Below are 16,485 nucleotides of genomic sequence, written 5' to 3' on the forward strand. Positions count from 1 at the left end.
TTGATCGAGACGGTGCTCCGGAGAATGCACCCGAGCTGAAGCGAGTACCCCTTGACTATATGTTTGGGCTCCGTTGGATTCCCGTCGGAGTCCACTTGAGTGAATTCCTCATTGAGGGTGCGGAGCGCATTCGGGCGCCGGTCCTTCCTTTGCTTCTTCGGTTGGCTGCCATCTGTGTGTGCGCCGCCATCATCAGTGGTGGCATCCTCGGCGGCACCATCAGTGGTGTCATCCCCGATGCCACTAGGGGTTGTGTAATCAGGATCGGTGTCTTCCGCGGCGTCCTCATAGCGGTGAGGTTGTTCCTCCATCTCCTGGGACAGCTCCCAGAATTGCTTGCCGCCCGAACCACCGGCCTCATCGTTGTGGGCCATGTTTCGCTCTAAATAGGAAAAAAGTTTGGTCAAAAAGTTGGTTATTGTCAAGGAACAAGATCATGGTCTCATCATTTAGGGTTTGTCGACACCGAGGCACCCTAAAAGCCTAAGCTTTCATCATTTAGAGTTTGTCGATGCCGAGGCACCCTAAAAGCCTAAGCGTACATCATTTAGGTTCTCATCGACACCGAGGCATCCGGGGCAGCCAAGTTAAGTTTTCATCATTTAGGGTTTATCGATGCCGAGGCACCCTAGGTTGTGCCTAATCACTAGGCACTAATCACTTGGCTCTATTGCCACCTATGTTGGGTTTATCATCTAGGGTTTATCGATGCTAAGGAGAATTCTAAGTTGGGCCTATTCACTTGGCTCTATTGCCACCTATGGTTTAATGCAGGAAGAATAAAGGGGCAGTTGATCCTACTTAATTAAGTACTAAGATACCCCGGCCCATGCATTATCGCAAGTACCCCATATGTCCTATTTTTAGCAAAGTCATGCTAAAATTCACGGAAAATTTCAGCATGACCTTTGCTGAACATAGGACATATGGAGTACCCGAATTTGCCGGAACAGAAGTGAATCGACATTCCGGCAAACTCAAGGGCCTCTCAGGGTACCTGCAAATTCATCATGACACGATGGTCGGAGACAAAACCCAGCAAACTAGCACCACAATGTGCCTCTACTTTCATATGGATGAAAAGGCCACAGACCATATGGTCCTCTGCTTTCATATGGACAAAAATCAGCTCAACTTATGTGAGCTTCCATTCTAGATCTAATAGCAGCAAGTTGTTCACTTGTAGCTCAACTTATGTGAGCTGCCTTCAAGAAAAGAAATCTGTAGTGGCACATCTGCTCTCTGAATACATTGGCAAGAAACAAGACAACACCTAGTACCATCCATCTGCTATGGCCGTATCATGCAGTTTAAGTAAGCACTAATAGGTAATTATATAACAGAAAACTTGGCGCGTACGTGTCACTTAGCTTGGGCAAGCAACATACCTCGTCCTCTTGGTTAGTCCAAACAAGCTGTATGCTGAGCCTCAACTCACCACCTGCACATTTTACAGCACCCATGAAATTTTCACGATCAGGAAGAAAAACAGGGTTTTCAACTACTATATTCAGTTTCATGGCATCAGTTGAACAGTTGAAAAAGAACAAGCTTCATTTAAATATCTTGCTGCTAACAAACATAACTAATGTCAGTACTCAAAAAATAGAGTGACCACACAGGGAACAAACAAACTATTCACTTTTTATTTCTTCAGAATTGGACCAGATAGAGAACAACTCCTTGGAAGCAAACTTATATGAAAAGGTTCAGCAACTTGAAACGTAACTCTTATATGAAAATCTTCTGTATGATCAAGTAAGCAGAGCACATGTATATACCTGTATCACTGTCTTGGAGCCAACAAACGCCTCAATTTTTCTCCAACCGTGATCGAACCTGATCGCCTATGCTTCTTCTTTCACTCTCCTACATAAAGTTATTTTTACTACCTGGGAGGGATTATATGCTTGTTTACCACTACTAATACCATTTTTTAATATAATCTTCATTCTCCTGCTATTTCTTTTCTTACAAGTGTTGATGCCATAGTGTCTCAGGTTCTTCCTAGTTAAAACATGTGATTTTGAGAAGGAATTTGCCCAATTTTCGCAGGGAGACAAAACTTAGCAAAAAATTTGATATAACAAGTAGTCCATGAAATTATATTTCCTCTAGGAAAAGTAGAAGATATTATTTTGTTTTTTCTCTAAGGTAAAGGAAATAGCCATCACTTTGAAGTGTCTAATAGATGAAATAATGCATGAGTTAGAAAGATATGTGCAAGTGTCTGAAGGCATCCTGTGAAGCAGAGCTTCCAAATTGATCTTCTTGAAACATTGTTACTAAGTAAGGCTTAATTTCATATTTCTGCAAACTAAGGTAAACCAATTATTACATGCATAAATTTCTCATTTGGAGAAGCCAAGTATCAAAGGTTTCGAACCATGAGAATTTATTGCATTTTTCGGTGACAACACGGCTAGGAAAAAAATACTCCCCGTCCCATAGAGGCATTATCACAAACACCTATAAAGCACAATCCTTTCACATGTAAACTTGAGCATGCTCTGGAAAAATCACGCAGCAAGCAAAAAATTGAACAGAGGATGCAGGAGGAAGGAGGGAGGGGGGATGAGGGAAGAGGGAGGAAGGATGAAGGAGTGGTGGCTACCTGCCTACGGACTGGTCGCCGGCGTAGCTCTGGGCGGCAGCGTTGCTGGGCAGGAGCGCCTGCTCCAGGGAGGGGGGCGCCGCTGGTGGGAGCGGCTGCTTGATGGGGGGAGGCGCTGCTGGGGTCCTGTACCGGAGGCGGGGCAGCAGAGGGTTCGGCCGGCTGGGAACGCCGCGGCAGCGGGCCGGCAGCGGTGGCAGCGGCTAGGAACCCTAGCTGTCGTGCTCGGGAGGGAGGTTGACACAGGCGGAGCCGCGGGGGGAGGGGGATGGCGAGGGCGCGGGCGCGGGCGGAGGGGGGACGGTGAGGGAGGTGGTCGGGTGCGGCGGGGGAAGGGAGCACGGCCGGGGACGGCGAGCACGGGGGAAGTGGTGGGCGGTGGTGGTCAGGCGCGGGTGAGACGAGGCAGGGGAGGGACTAGAGAGAAATGGAGATTGGGGATTTTAGTGTGGGGGGAGGCTTAGCAATGGCGCACCACCCAGGGGTGTGCCATAAGTACATCCATAGCAATGGCGCACCACCGAGGGGTGCGCCATAAGTAATTTAATCTAGACCGACTTGTCAGGTTATATACAACCTAACCCTATGTACAACAGACCCTGCCCACTAGCCCGACTGGTCAATACGCAGCACACACACCAGGAGGTCCTGGGTTTGATTCCCAGGCTCCCCAGTATTTTTTTATGCATTTTAAATCCCGTTTGATATTTATTTGTGTTTAAATATGTTCAAACTTGTTTAAATCATAACAGTAATATTTTTTTTATAAAAACAGTAATAACCCCCCAGGGGTGCGGGGGCCGGGTGCTCGTCGGTGGCGGTGGAGCGGGGGAGGGTTGCGGTGGGTCGTCGGCGGTGGAGCTAGCTAGCGGGGAGGGTGCGGGTGGGATCGAGATCGAGATGGAGGGGGATCGAGATCAAGTGTCCTCATGAATTCAAAAAGTGCCCATGAAATTTAAAAATATTCATGATATCAAAAAGTGCCCATGAAATACAATCGAGAAATGAAGACTACGATTTAAATACAATCGATCTTAGCTAGCTATCTGTTCTCAATCTTCTTGCCCTTCTTTTTCGCAAATGGAGTTCTTTTGTGGAACGGACGTCCTTTAGGTAGGGTGGTCCTGCTTCTTCTTGTAGTGTGTGCTGCTACTTCATCGTCGTCGTCATGTTCGATCTTCGGGTCGCCGTACTTGTCGAAGTCTTGCTCATTGGCTACTCCATCCATTCCGATGATCTTCCGTTTGCCTCTCCTCACGACAACACGACTGGGCTTTGACGGGTCGGTAATGAAGAAGCATTGGTCCACTTGGGAAGCCAGTACCCATGGCTCATTTTTCGCGGTGACGTTTGCGCCCGCGGTCTTGGATTTGGCTTCGGGTATAACCATGGTGGTGAAATACCGGTCTTCTTTTAGGACGCTCTTGGCCCATCTGACACGGAACATCGGGACCTTCTCTCCAGCGTAGCTCAGCTCCCAGATCTCCTCGATCCTTCCGTAGTATCTGTCCTTGTCGTTGCCGGTGTAGGATTCCATCGTTACCCTGGAGTTCTAATAACCATCGCTCTTCATGTCCTTGTCCTCGGTGTAGAATGTGTAGCCGTTGATATCGTACGCCTCATAGGTCATCAGGTTGTGCTCGGCGCCCTGTGACAAGGCGAATATGAGTTGTTCTTCCGCGGAAGAATCCTCATGTAAAGGGTACGACAGAAGCTTCTGCTTGAACCAACGCGTGAAACATGAGTTGTGCTCTTTGAGTATATCTCCGTCTGTCCTCTGTTGGCCTCGGTCATTGTACGCCTTCTCAATAAAGGTTTTGTGCTCTACCACCCAAGGATCGACCACGTCTATGTGTTGTAGCGCGACTAGGTTTGCTCTTTCAAAGTCGGCGAGTCGACCCTCGAAGTCGACATGCATTTCGCGGCGACCCTCACGGTGACCCCATCCAGCGAGCCTGCCAAAGGTGCCTGTTGACGGGCAGACCAACGGGGTTCTCGATGCCTAGATAATTCGTGCAGTAGGAGATGCACTCTTCGGTCAGAAAGCCCCTGGCTATACTTCCCTCTAGACGTGACATGTTGCGAACGTATCCTTTGATGACACCATTCATCCTTTCGAACGGCATCATGCTATGCAGGAACGTCGGCCCGAGTTGGATGATATCCTCCATGATATGGACCAGCAGATGCACCATAACATCGAAGAATGCGGGCGGGAAGTACATCTCAAGCTCGCATAGTATCACCACGATCTCTTCCTGTAGCCTTCTGAGTTGCCTCACGCCAATCGACTTCCGAGAGATGACATCGAAAAAGTTGCATAGGCCAAATAGCATTTCACGGACGTGCGCGTCCATGATCCCACGGATTGCAACTGGAAGTATCTGCGTCATCAGCACGTGACAGTCGTGAGACTTCATCCCGCTGAACTTCTGCTTCGCTGGGTCTAGGTATCTGCTTATCTTCCCCGCGTAACCGTAAGGAAGTTTTACTCCTAGGAGGCAGGTGAAAAACAGCTCGATCTCCTCCTGACTTAGAGTGAAGCACGCGGGAGGGTAGTAATTTCCGGTCTTCTTGGCCTTTTTGCCTTTGCGACGACTTTCTGTGTCCTGCTTCACCTCATCATCATCATCATCATCATCATCATCATCATCATCATCATCATCATCATCATTAGCGTGAAGCTCCTGCCTGATGCCCATTGATTTCAAGTCTGCCCTTGCTTTCGGCCCATCTTTGGTCCTCTCTGGCATGTTGAGCAGGGTACCAAGCAGACTCTTGCACACGTTCTTCGTGATATGCATGACATCAAGGCTGTGAGGCACACGGTGGATCTTCCAGTACGGCAAGTCCCAGAAAACAGACCTTGTTTTCCATACCTTCAGCAGCGGCTCTGGCGCCTTTCGCTTCTTTCCCGGCTCTGGCGCCTTTTGCTTCTTTCCTGGCAATGGGCAGTCTTTCCAATTTTTCAACAGCTCGTCTATTTCCTCGCCGCTCCTCGTACACGGGCATTTTCGGGGTTCTGTTTCACCATCGAACAGATCCTTGCGTTTCCTCCACGGGTCATCGTCGCAAAGCCACCTTCGATTTCCCATGAACACGGTTTTCGAAGACCCGGGATCTCTATCTAGCTGGCGATACGTTGTGTCATCCATGCACCTTACGCATCCAGAAAATCCGTGGACTACCTGCCCCGTGAGATATCCGTAACCGAGATAGTCATGCACCGTCGTGAGCAGTGCGGCTCTCATAGGGAAATATTCTTTCTCTGCGGCATCCCACGTATTGGTTGGCGTTTTCCACAACGTGTCTAGCTCCTCCTTCAGCAGCCCCAGATATAGATTGATGTCGTTCCCTGGTTGTTTCGGCCCTTCAATTAGCATACTCATGTGAATGTACTTCCTCTTCATGCACAACCAGGGGGGAAGGTTGTACATCCACACAAACACAGGCCAGGTGCTATGTGTGCTTCTCTGGCTGCCAAACGGATTGACTCCATCGGTGCTCGCGCCCAGCACGATGTTCCTTGGATCCTTCCCAAATTCTGGGTATTCGAAGTTCAACGCTTGCCACTGGCTCGCATCCTTAGGGTGACTCAGCATCTTGTCTTTTTTATTTATCTCCGGATCATTTTCGTCATCTTCCTGCTTCTTCTCCTCCCTATCCGCGTGCCAACGCAGGAGCTTTGCTACCTTAGGGTCCGTGAAATACCACTGCAGACGAGGAGTGATCGGAAAGTACCACACCGATTTTCGAGGAGCTTTCTTCCTCTTCTTGTATCGAGTGACACCGCACACCGGACATATGGTAGACTCCGCGTGCTCGTCCCGATAAATGATACAATTGTTCATGCACACATGGTATTTCACGTGTGGTAAATCCAGAGGACACACGATTTTCTTCGCCTCCTCAAAACTGGTCGGGCACTTGTTCCCCTTGGGAAGACGTTCGTGCCAGAATGAAATGTTCTCGTCGAAGCATGCGTCGGTCATTTTGTGTTTTACCTTCATCTCCAGAGCCATGAGCGTTACTTTCAGGCGAGTATCCTCGGGCCTGCATCCTTCATACAATGGAGTAACCGCGTCTATCTCCAGTTGATCCAGCTTGGCTTTCTCTCGGGCGGCAGCTCTTGCGTTATCCGTCTGCTTGAGAAGCAGCTCTTGAATATGAGGGTCCTGCACCCAGCCTCCATCGTCATCTGCTCCGGCATCTTCATCTTCATGATCATGCCCTTCGTCTTGATCTTCCTCATCATCATGTACGACATCTTCTACATGATGACTGTGTACAGCATCACCGTCGTGATCATGTCCTGGAGATTCTTCGTCTTCTCGCCAGCCCTCGCCACGGTGGTACTTGTCTTGTTGCCCTTCCTCATTTCTTGCCCGGCCCCGGCCATGGACGACTTCATAGTCATCTTCATCACCTTGCCACTGATAGCCATCCATGAAACCACGCAAGAGCAGGTGGTCCCGCACCTGCCCGGAATCCGGGTCCGCAATAAGGCTCTTCAGCTTGCATCTTTGACACGGACATCTTATCTCCGTCTCGTTCTTTTGAAGCATCTCGGCCTTCGCGGAGCTCAAAAACCTATTCATGATGCCTTCAGTCATCGTGCGGACCATGGTCGCCTGCGGGGTAGAGCAAAACGATATTTTAGAACCAAGAAAAAATTTGGCATGACCTTCCCTAAAAATAGGACCAAAAAGAATGCATAGTGCCAAAATTCTCGCCGAAACGGAAATGAATCAAAACATTCCGGCAAAATATTGGCAACTATCGCATTTCAAATACCGTACCTTCAAACACAAACATATATGCAACACCACAAACACATGCAACACCACAAACATACATAGATCTAGCTAGGCCACAAAAAGTGCATGTGCACGTTGTAGGAGCGAGCTAGGGAGAAAAAAAGTAGATCTACATCATGAAGATAGCTTTCCCCTTACTTACCTATCAAAAAAGGTAATTTCACCACTTAATTTTGATGAATCTATGGTGGAAATGAGGTGAGGAGGAGGAGGCAGCCGAAAGCTTGGAGAAGGAGGTGGAGGGAATGAAGTGGGGAAAGTGAGTGGGTAGGTGTGGCGCTTTCCAAAATATCTTGTTGGGGTCCCAGCTTACTAATGGCGCACCACAAGGAAATGCGCCATTAGTAACCCTGGTTACTAATGGCGCACCTGCAGGTGGTGCACCATTAGAAGTTTTGCAAAAAAGTAAAAAAATATAAATATATATACTAATGGCGCACCGTGTAATAGTGCGCCATTACTAGTTTAAACTAGTAATGGCGCACTGTGAAACGGTGCGCCATTAGTAGTTTTGCAAAAAAAAGAATAAGAAAAAATTACAGTAATGGCGCACTCTCTGCCTGGTGCGCCATTACTAGTTAGAACTAGTAATGGCGCATTGTCGACCTGATGCGCCATTAGTATGTATGGAAAAATGGAAAAAAAATTAATACTAGTAGCACACCCTGTTTCTGGTGCGCCATTAGTGTCTTCCACACTAATGGCGCATCACCAACAGGTGCGCCATTAGTATATAGTAGTGGCGCACTACTTCCCTGGTGCGCCATTAGTATCAATCCTATCTATAGCCCTTTTCCTAGTAGTGTAAAACGATAAAAGAATATGAGGACAAGTCGGAGACCAAGAGTTGAGATAACAAAGACATTGGGATTTATTTGCAAGTGTGTCAATGGTAATTCTACATCCATGGAATACTTTATAATAGGTCCCTAATATTGGGAGGATAAGTTATAAAGAGAAGTCACCCTTCCCTCGATTTAAATGGATCGAAGATCCATACGATTTAATTGGTTGAATTTTAAGAAGAGGTGCAAGATGACATGATGCAATGCACATGATGCAAAAATGAAAGCAACGAACCAAACAAATCACGCAACGAATCTCAGAAATCATGGAAGGCATCTGAAGCTCTGGTCTTGGGGCGTTACAGTAAACCGACTCTGTACAAACCTAGGCCCCTCTGGTGTTTATATAAACCAGAGGGTTTAGTCCGTAGAAGCCATCAGAATTCATATAGGCTAGACATCTAGGGTTTAGCCATTACGATCTCGAGGTACATCAACTCTTGTAACCCCTGTACTCATCAAATACAATCAAGCGGGACATAGGGTTTTACCTCCATTAAGAGGGCCCGAACCTGGGTAAACATTGTGTTCCCCTTGTCTCCTGTTACCTTTGATCCTCAGACGCACAATTCGGGACCCCCTACCCGAGATCGGCCGGTTTTGACACCGACACCGCCCCCCTCTAGATGAAGTTCTCCGGTGTTTCTTTGCTCATTTACTTTGTGTTCTTGCATACATTTCTTGCTATTTTATTTCCCCTTCTAAAAAAACTTCATCTAGATCTCTTTTCTGATTCTCTTCTGTGACCCCGTTGTTAATTCCTTGCAAATCTTTGTGAGAATTCATTTGCCAAGAGATTTGAGTTGACAAAATCTTTACTCTAAGATGAACTCGGTCCCTCTGATCCAAACCCATCATCTCGGCCGAACCACAATGTCTCCTTGTGGACAGTTCATCAGTCCAACCGACATGGACTGATTCGGTCTCACCGATCTGGACTTTCTCTGACTCTGTCATTTCGGCATCACCGAAGGAAAACAATCGGAGTCACTGATTTCAACTCCGAGAAAATGTTTTGCCATTTCTTATTGCCTATTTTCTTCAGCTCCACTTAATGATTCTATCCTCTATCAGCATCTCAGACTACCCACCATTTTGTAGTGAATCTCAAGGACCACACCTATTTGACTCATGCTCCAGAAATGCCCTTCTTGGAAATTGATGTCCAAAGGGGAGAGAGAGACCATTAAAGCTTATCATATGAGCTCATCTAAGCTCTTATACAGATGCTTGTTGACAAAAGAGGAGAGAGAGAAGTCACATGTTTTTAAGAGGGGAAAGACATGTCAACATGTTTGATATTAGCTCTTGCTGATATTCTTGTTGCTCTGATTTTGGTTGATTGTACCATTTCTTGCTCTGATTTTCTCTCACCCTACCTTCTCCCATTATCCAATATCAGATTCAGGGGGAGAAAGAGTCCATGTCCAGGGGAGGAAAATCATTGGAATTCATTGCATATCTTTAGATCTTTGGGGACATGTCAATATCTAAATGGAGTACTTAGTACTCACCCACTACATGTCATCCAGTCTTGGTACTCTTGTGGTTTCCTGAAAGTGCTTTACTTAGAGTGTTCTTGTGTTATCTAACCCTGTTTTCTCAGGTCCACTCCTTCCAAAGCCAGCTTAAGACCACAAGGTAACTATATGCATCACACTCATGTGCATGATGATCTCTTGCTGATGTACATATTGTTTGCAAGAAGGATTCATGAACATGGAGGTACACACCTCTTAACCACATCATTGCTCTGATGCATATAGCCAAGATACAGGTAACTCATTGTTTGATCTGTCATGCTTATGCATTCACATGTTCTTATATTCTAACTTCACATGATTGCATACATGTAGGGGGAGCTTATGCATGTTACATGTCTTTCCAAAGCTTTACCTTGCATATCTTAAATCTAAAGCTTGATTTATGTTGTCATCAATTACCAAAAGGGGGAGATTGAAAGCACAAGTGCTCCCTGGGTGATTTTGGTAATTAATGTCAACATATCTTTTGTTGGACTAATGCTTTTATCTAGTGTATGTCAGACAAGTTCAACAATGGCGTGGCATGGACAAGAGGATGTGGAACCCCATCAAAATGCTAAGGACACGTATTGGCAAAGCTCAAGACACCTCATTTATATTTTAGTGATCCAAGATCACATTGAGTCCATAGGAAAGCCAATAGTATTAAAAGGGGATGAGGTGTTGCTTAATGGTCTACTTTCTCAAAATGCTTAGCGGTATTGCTCCAAAGCCCTCAACCACTTTCTCATTTCAAATACGTCCAAAACCCAAAGTCAAACTCGGCCCCACCGAAATCTCCTATCCGGCGCCACCGAGTTCATTTAACATAGCCACAGCCAGAAACCCTAACACCTCGTTCATACTGATACGGATCTCGGTCTCACCAAGATGGCCCTGCAAACTCTCTGTTTCCCTTTTTATAACATTTCGGTGTCACCGAAATGAGCGATCGGTCACACCAAGTTTGCTTGACCAACTCTCTGTTTGCTCTTTGTTGAAATCGGTCTCACCAAGTTCATGTAATCGGTGCCACCGAGATGAGGTTTCTCCCTAGACCTAGCACATCGGTCCCATTGAGTTGTTCGAGTCGATCCCATAAAGTTTGCTAACGTTCACATTTTGAACTAAATCGGTCTCACTGATTTCTTCTATTCGGTCAGACCGAGTTGGGTCAAATGTGTGTAACGGTTGGATTTTGTGTGGAGGATATATATATACCCCTCCACCCCCTTCTCCATATGTGAGAGAGCCATCAGAACGTGCCTACACATCCAGCCTACATTTTCTGAGAGAGAACCACCTACTCATGTGTTGAGATCAAGATATTCCAATCCAACCCCAAGAATCTTGATTTCTAGCCTTCCCCAAGTAGCTTTCCACTCAAATCATCTTTCCACCATATCCAAATCTGTGTGAGAGAGTTGAGTGTTGGGGAGACTATCATTTGAAGCACAAGAGCATGGAGTTCATCATCAACACAACATCTATTACCTTTTGGAGAGTGGTGTCTCCTAGATTGGTTAGGTGTCGCTTGGGAGCCTCCGACCAGATTGTGGAGTTGAACCAAGAAGTTTGTAAGGGCAAGGAGATCACCTACTTCATGAAGATATACTCTTGTGAGGCAAGTCCTTCGTGGGCGATGGCCATGGTGGGATAGACAAGGTTTCTTCTTCGTGAAACCATCATGGGTTGAAGTCTCCATTAGCATGGATGTACGATAGCACCACCTATCAGAACCATGCCAAAAATTTCCATGTCATCATTGTGTTTGCACTCTTCGAACCCTTCCCTTTACCTTCATATGCAATGTTGTACTTTTCGCTGCTACACTCTTAGATTTGCATGTTTAGGTTGATTGCTTGACTTGTGCTAATTGCTAAAATCTGCCCACAACTAAAATTAGGAAGAGGTTAGATTTTTATTTGGTCAAGTAGTCTAATCACCCCCCTCTAGACCTACTTTCGATCCTACAAGTGGTATTCGAGCTTTGGTCTCCATTTGCCTTGATTTCCATAGATTTGGTGATCATAGCCTTGGTTTCACAACCTAGGAGAGTATGGCGTCTAGCGAGGGAAATTACAACCATAGAGGTCCTTACTTTGATGGTAGTAATTTTGCTAGTTGGAAGCATAAGATGAAAATGCATATTCTTGGTCATAACCCCGCCATTTGGGTTGTTGTGCGTATTGGCTTGCACGGTGTGTATAGGTACTAAGGTTGAAGATATGCTGACATATCTTGAAACCTTTTTAGGAGAGTCTGTAAAAGTTCTATGGGAACAATGGGTAGAGTCATACCCTAATAAATATGAAGAATTAAAAAGGGCAGGAAGTAATCCCAATAACTTTGCAAATATCACTTTAAATATGTTAATAGCAGAAGATCCGGAATTAGAACATACCTCATTACAAAATGAAAGATTAAGAGAAATATAAAAATTAACATTAACTAGCTGGAAAGGCATAAAGAATTTTCCCAGTATTATTTATATAATGCGACTACAACTAAGCAAGGTTTTAATGTAGGTGTAGTAGAAAGATATTTCAACAAGTTTTCCGATCCACGATGATCCATAATATTTGAGGATTATAAAAAAGAATTCGGAGGAAATGTGGTAAATATATCCCAAGTCATAACATGTGTTTTTAAACAACCGATAAAGGTATGCACAAGTATTCAAGCTCAAAGATCTATGAAGAAATCAGATTATACTTTTGCAATAACATTGTCCAAATACCTCTAACATATGGAGAAGAAAGGCATAGGGAAAATGAATATTATAGACCACGGAATAGCGGTAATAGAAATTTTAGAACAAATAAAAGATATTTCTTCAGAAGGTCTCATAATAGAGCTCCATTCTTACATAAAAGAAATGTAAGAAGATATAATCCTAAGAAATCTTATGATAAAACATGTAGGTGTTTTGTATGTAACTCTCCTGACCACCTAGGTACAACTTGCCCAAATAAAGAGAAGAAACGATACTCTAGTAAATATGAAGAGCAAGAGAGAGTATTAATTATAGATAGTGTTAATGAGAATATATTAGTATGTGATGATGAAACAAAATATGACGAGTCAATATATTCAATCATAGAAACAGATGAAGTAGAAAATGAGACTGCAGAATCTGAATCAAGTGAAGATGAAATAGACCTAATGGATGAATTAGCGGGTTTAAAAGTTGAAATGATGAACCAAGTAGATTGGGAACATGATTGGATTAAAGGACAAGGTGATTATAATATAAAATGTGCTTTTTGCTTATTTTATCCAAGCATAGATAATAGGTTCACATGTAGCTTATGCTTAAAACAAGCATGTTCCTCCTGTCTAAGAGCTAGTAAAGAGAAGTGGAGACAGGAAATAGAATTTGAACCAGAAGAAAGAATACTATCCAGTAGGGTTAGAAACTTAGAAAATAGAATAAATAAATTAGAAGATGAGTTAGAAAGACTAAAAGATGAGTTAGAGAATAGTAAAGAGCGAGATAATAATATTGCTAAAAGCACGGAGATGAAAGAGCAAATGGTTACGGTAAGAGATAAAAAAGGAGACAAAATAATACAATTAAAAGATGCAATAACTAGCTTCATAAATAAATATATCATTCGATTGCCATTCAAAGAATGCTAGGGATAAGGATATCAGTTAGAATAGTTCTAAGGCCAAATATTTCCTATAAAATATTGGCACTATTAGATACGGGTTGCACAAAGAATATCATCCATGATAAATATTTCGTAAAATGTCCACAAATAGTGGAAACCATAGATGATAATAAAGTCGAAGTATGCATTGATATGTATGGAATAAAGAAAATCCATAACCAATTGGCATATAATATTGAAGCTTACATAAATGGGACAAAGTATATAATAGATGAAATTACAATAAGAGATTTGTTAGTAATAAATGATGATATGGTAATAGGGTTAAGTTTTTTACAACAATCTTTACAAACCACGATTATACATGATATGTCTCCAACGTATCTATAATTTTTGATTGTTCCATGCTATTATATTATCCATCTAGGATGTTTTATATGCATTTATATGATATTTTATATGATTTCTGGGACTAACCTATTAACCTAGAGCCCAGTGCCAGTTTATGTTTTTTCCTTGTTTTTGAGTTTTATAGAAAAGGAATACCAAACAGAGTCCAATTGACGTGCCAATTTTTGATGATTTTTTATGGACCAAAAGAAGCCCCCGGAGTAAAAGAGTTGGGCTAGAAGAGTCCCGAGCTGTCCATGAGGGTGGGGGGCACGCTGCCCTATCTCGTGGACGACTCGGAGACCCCCCCTAACTTGTTCCTGATGCCAAAAATTCCTATAAATACTGAAACCTCCAGAAAAATAACCTAGATCGGGAGTTCCGCCACCGCAAGCCTCCGTAGCCACCGAAAACCAATCTAAACCCGTTCCGACACCCTATCGGAGGGGGGAATCCCTCTCCGGCGGGCATCTTCATCATCCCGACGCTCTCTATGACGAGGAGGGAGTAGTTCACCCTCAGGGCTGAGGGTATGTACCAGTAGCTATGTGTTTGATCTCTCTCTCTTTCTCTCTCTGTAACGCTTGGATAACCAAGCTACAGTAAACCCTTGCTAATGGTGCCACGTCACCTCGATTTCTGTTAGTAAACTCACGTTAGTTCGAAACGATTCAAATTCAAATTTTAATTAAAGGCAAACAATAAAAGTTTTCAAATATTAAAACTAAAATGTTCGAAGTGAGCCAAATAATGCATAGGTAATTATGGCGGAGGAACTACACTTTTTTTTTAAATGTTCAAATACTCTAAAGTGATTTAAACAGTAGCAAAATCAATTATATAAATGCCTTTGGTATTTTATAAATTGCTAAACTATTTTAATTCGGGGTAAAAACTTTTCATGGCAGTCGGTTATTCTGGAACATTACTTTAGGGGCTATTGTCATATTTTACTAAACTAAAATTAATGTGTAAATAAAAAGAAAACAGAAACAAAAAAATTAAATAAAAAGAAAACAAAGATAAATATAAGACAACCCCTGGCTCCCCCGAGCCTCGGCCCACTCCTACCCATCCATCCCAATTCCCCCCGCACCGGTTGCCCCTCTCCTGTTCCTCGGTCTCAAACCGCAACAGGGATGTGCTCCCGCCCGACCACCTCGCCGGCCACGCCGACGAGGAGATAAGGGCGCCACGCCCCGACTCCTCAATCCTATCCCCCCACTCGCTCGCTCCCTTCTCCCTCTCTACTGTGCCCTGCCTCCCTCCTCAGATCCCCCTCCTTCCTGATCTCCGCCATGGACGCGTCATCGGCGTAGCCATCACCGATGGCCTCCTCGCTGCCAGAGACCGCGCCAGGGGCACCGTCTTCGTCGCCTACTTCGACTACATGGGCGAGATCGAGCCGGAAGCCACCGGGACGCCCGCTGCTTCCCCGTCCTCAACCTCCATCCGTCTCGGTCGTCGCCGCCGTCGCCAACACCGGCCACCTCTGCTGCTCCTAAGCCACTCGACGGGCCTCCTTGTGCCTGCTCGGTGAGCACATCCTCTCCCCTCCCGTTCTTGCGCCGTAGGCCGCCGTCCCCGAGCTTGTCCAAGCTTCCGCGTACGCGTACGTGCGTGCGTGCTGTGACTACTTCTATGCACGCGCGCCAGCCTCGCCGTGGTCTAGTGCTACTTCGCCTACTACTGCTCCAACGCCGCCCCGTACGGGGCTCGCCGACCCGCCGCACGCGCGTCACCACGCCCGCACGCACCAGCCCTGCCCTTGATCGTGCCCGTAGTCGCCGCGACCATGCCGCCCGCGCCCAACGCCCCTGGCCTCCGCTGCTGCTCACGCCGCGGGTTGCTGCTCGCCTGAGCTCCTGCGCCCGCCCGCCGCACGCACCAGGCGCCCGTGCTGCTCGCTGCAGCTCCGCCTGCTGTACTACTTGCCGCTGCCGCTGGGCGATGCTCTGCTGCCCACTGCTGCGTCTGGCCCTGACCGGCCTTGCCGTGCAGCCCCGCTCCCCGCGCCCTGCCTTGGCCGTCCTTTGCAGGCGCCGCAGCTCGTCTCCTGCGCACACCCACGCCCCGCGTCCGTCCCGCCCTGCGCCCGACATGCGCGGCCCCGTGCACGCCGCTCGCTTCGCTGCTGCTTTCCTGCTCCCGCAGGTGCCTGCTGCTATGCTACGCGGCTACAGTAACATTCAGTTACTGTAGCTAGTGCTAGCTTTTCTAATTTGACATTGTCTGACCCTCCGTACAGCCTCTAAACAACGACTAAACAATAGTTAAAATGGGTAAAAATAATATAAGTAGAAAGTATACTTGACAAACTCCATTTTATCCCACTGGACCAAATCTTTTCGATGCATGGATTAAATCCTACAAAAATCACAAAATGCCATCTTCTCTTACAACTAGCATTGTGTGTGTGTATACAGCCACCACTGGCCATGGCCGATTGCTTGTTTTGTGTGCATGCTTTGTGTTTCTAGCCGGATGGGCCACTACTAAATGGCCGACCATAGATTAGGATTAGTCTTATTTAATAACTAACCCAAAACAGGTATTGGTACTAAGTCTAGATGCTATGTAGAATATGACTTAGGGGCCCCTCCACTATTTAGACTAATTAACTAATCTGCTATACAAATGACCCTATGACACTTGGGCCCCGCTATGACCCTGTTGACT

At 45.5% G+C, this 16,485-nt stretch overlaps 1 pseudogene; it reads left to right on the forward strand.

Moving 5' to 3' along the window:
• The first annotated feature begins 2,574 nt into the window (after positions 1-2,574).
• On the forward strand, positions 2,575-13,441 carry LOC147959678 (uncharacterized; annotated as a pseudogene).
• Positions 13,442-16,485: the final 3,044 nt, after the last annotated feature.

Source organism: Triticum urartu, chromosome 7A, assembly GCF_056163025.1.
Source record: "Triticum urartu cultivar PI428250 chromosome 7A, HENAU_Tu73, whole genome shotgun sequence".
NCBI lineage: Eukaryota > Viridiplantae > Streptophyta > Magnoliopsida > Poales > Poaceae > Triticum > Triticum urartu.